Genomic DNA, 3,563 nt, shown 5'->3' with positions numbered 1-3,563 from the left:
TTAGTTATTACAATTACTAATACGTACATATTTTGTATAGAATTTTTTGTGTTAAAAGTCTTTATTTTTAATATTTAGTGAGTTCCTTATTTGTTTTGGTTCAATATATTTATTAATAATATTTTATATCTTCTACTTTTTGTATGTAAAAAACAAAGCACGACTTCAATACAAAAAGTTAAATGTGAAAAATCCAAAGAAATATTTAGAAACTATATAAACAATTGATGAGGTCCTGTTTTATCTCTATCTCATTGATGACATTCTTCTAACATCTTACTAATTGGTAAAGGGGTTTATAGAAGAGGGGGTCGATTCTGGTCGGCTGAAATTTATGAAAATCACGACTCGAAGCCCTCACTAATCTGGATTTCGAAGTATTAATATTAATTCCATAAATCGGAAAGAAGCAGCACCTTCGTAAACGCTTTGATGTGGCTATTTTTAGAGCTTAGTGGATATTAGAATATCTAAAGGGTTGGGATATTTATTTTGGCGCTCGATGTTACGGTCGATATCTTATACTTGAATAGAATTATATATTCACGGGTTGGTCTTTATAATTCAATATTCTATTTAAGAACTAATATTTCTGCCGTAAAAAATAATATTTAGGCGGTGTCCATATTGAAAATATATTAATATTTTATATATACATACATACATATACATATATATATATATATATATATATATATATATATATATATATATATTCGAACCGGCGATTATTTAAACAGTAAAACGACCATTGTTTGGCACTGCCACTGCGTAAACCAAACCAGCTAAGATATTATTTTTCTATGTGTTATACATATACAAGTTAGATTAATTGTCAGAATAATTTTCCACTTTAAGCTAGGGTATATGGCAATCGTTTTATATTCTCTAGGCGCGTTTAATATATCAATTATTTGAGGCCAAATAAGTGGATTAAGAAGCTCCGTTAAACTAATTCGTGGGATGTCGGGATTTGTATCTACAATTTTAAAGAAAAAACAAAACAATTGACAAGTTTATGATTTAGTTATAGCAGATCCACAGTGTCTTACAAACAACCATTAAACTATTTGATCGACGCTTTTTGTAATTATGAAAAAATAAAGCAAACAAACATCAATAACAAATGGTTACTGTGCGCTATTACTTAGTCCAGAGGTAACTGTTATACCTAAGGAAAAGAATATGCTTTTGATCAGACTATGTCAGAATTGTATATCAGCGTTTTTGTTACAAGTTTATTGATTCCTAAAGCGATTTTGTGATCTTCCTCTCAGATTACGTGGCATACATTCTCCAATATATTATTGCAACTTATTATTAAGCTTCTGTTGTCCATAGATATTGTTCCACATGACTATTAATCTGGATGTATAAGGAACCCTTTTATTATTAGACCTGATATTTACAAGAAAATGGTTAAATGTTATTATTCTTAAGTAATCGGTATTATTGTTGACTAAAATCCTCGAAAAAATGTGGCATGGTTTAATATTCAAGAAATTAGTATATACACTACTAAAATCCTGCATACTTGAAACAATCATATTTGGAAAACCGATGAAAAAAGCCACAACCAAAGTTCCCCATTCCTTCCGATGCTACTCAATATTTTCATGTCTGATATTCTTTTTTTTTATTACTCTTCGTGAGTCCACTATCTGCCCTATGGCAATAAGTATTTCTTATATCTATATTATATATACATGGCATGTAGAAAATCACTTCATTAAGCAATCTTCTGTATAATATATTATCTTAATTAATTAGTCCTATTCTAAAGCTTATTGTAAAGTCTACATATGTCCAGTAATCAGATCAGATGGTGTTAAACGTTTTAGTCTACTCACTTCACTATCACGTCGCATATTTAGCTGATTAGCGAGTACATTGGGATGCACTGACTCTCTTTCGAAGTACTTCACACAAACACGTTGAATTACACTCGTTATAGGTTCTAGAGGAATATCGTGTTGTATCACTTTATGTGAAATATAGTACGGAGCATCAACAATAGCACGCAACATCTTATTTTGGAACCGCTAAATGATGGGTATGTTAGATTTGCTAGCGGTACCCCATAGTTGGATTCCATATGCCCAAATGGGCTTGAGTATAAACTCATACAGCAATACCTTGTTATCTAATGATAACTTGGATTTGCGCCCGATGAGCCAATACATTTGATATAATTTTAGTCCCAGTTGTTTTCGTTTAGAGAGTATGTGCTTCTTCCAGGTTAGGCGTCGATCTAAATGCATACCAAGATATTTAACATGCTCTGCTTGGGAGAGTTGACGATGATTTATATTCATTGGTGGACATGTTCTTCTACGCAGGGTAAACGTTATATGCGTGTATTTTTTTCATTGACTTTAATGCGCCATGTCTTCAACCATAATTGTATTTGCTCCAGATGGGTTTATAGGTTTATTGATACTGTGACTGGATCTTCATGGGTGCTAAGATTGCTGTATCGTCTGCATATGTTGCCACAGTAGTTATTTTTGCGGTGGGCAGATCAGCCGTATACAGAAGCTACAGTACTGGACCCAGTACACTACCTTGCGGAACTCCTGAATATATGGGATTTAATTCGGTATGTTCATCGGTCTGACATTCTTAAAATTAAATAGATTAAACGAAATAAACTCGTCCATACACATAATTCTCAAACTCCAAGCGCAGCTGAAGATAACAATCATATAACTCAAATTTTGGGAACTACAAATTACATTTTACAACAAATTAATCTCTAAAATCCACGAAAGTTTATGATGTATCAGGAGCACTATTTGCCCTTCTATATAGGTAGAGTATACTACCATTCTCAATTAAAATCCTTACTTATTAGGTACATTCCTTTTTTACTATGTAGTTCGCAAGTATGGTCTCAATTTCTGAAACTCACTGAGATAAGAAACTGTTAGAGCAAAAAATAAATCAAACACAACCAAATACATCGAGGAACGGGGGTGAGATTATTCTCTAAGTTCACAAATTCAATCAACCAAAGGTCCATAAAGGGAACTTCCAGCATCAGTAATACGTTAATTTCGGTGTATAAACCATAAAAATAACCATTTTTTGATTAAAAAAGGACTTCATGCAATTGCTAAGCCATCATGTCCAGAAATTGAAAACGACCTTGGCCTTTCTTTATTCTTTCAGAACATGGTTGTATATACGATGGATGTAAGCAAAGATCACTTTCTATCACTCTGTAAAATTCATCATTTCATTGATTTGAAATGCATTCGCAGTTAATTCGTGTGGTAGTCATTTTACCTCTCTTTGTATCTTCCCCGTTACGTGTGGACGTTTGAAAATAGTTAATTAATCAATTTCTAAGCTATTTGGAGATTTTAGTTAGGTTTACATTCAATAGATCTTACAATTCGTCATCTTCAATATCTTTTTGGACTCTAAGCCGTACCTTTTTAATTAAAACTAGAATGTGAAGGAAAAACGTAGCTATACATTTCTGAAAGGATTTGGTGGACTTCAGAACAAACCACAAAAGTGATGGATACAAAACATATCATTTTTAGCATTAGTGCATG

This window comes from Rhynchophorus ferrugineus, unplaced genomic scaffold, assembly GCF_030347505.1.
Source record: "Rhynchophorus ferrugineus isolate W39M unplaced genomic scaffold, kcgeb_rfMv2 rfM2, whole genome shotgun sequence".
Taxonomy (NCBI): Eukaryota; Metazoa; Arthropoda; class Insecta; order Coleoptera; family Curculionidae; genus Rhynchophorus; species Rhynchophorus ferrugineus.
The sequence above is the reverse complement of the archived record's forward strand: the minus strand, read 5'-3'. Positions refer to the sequence as shown.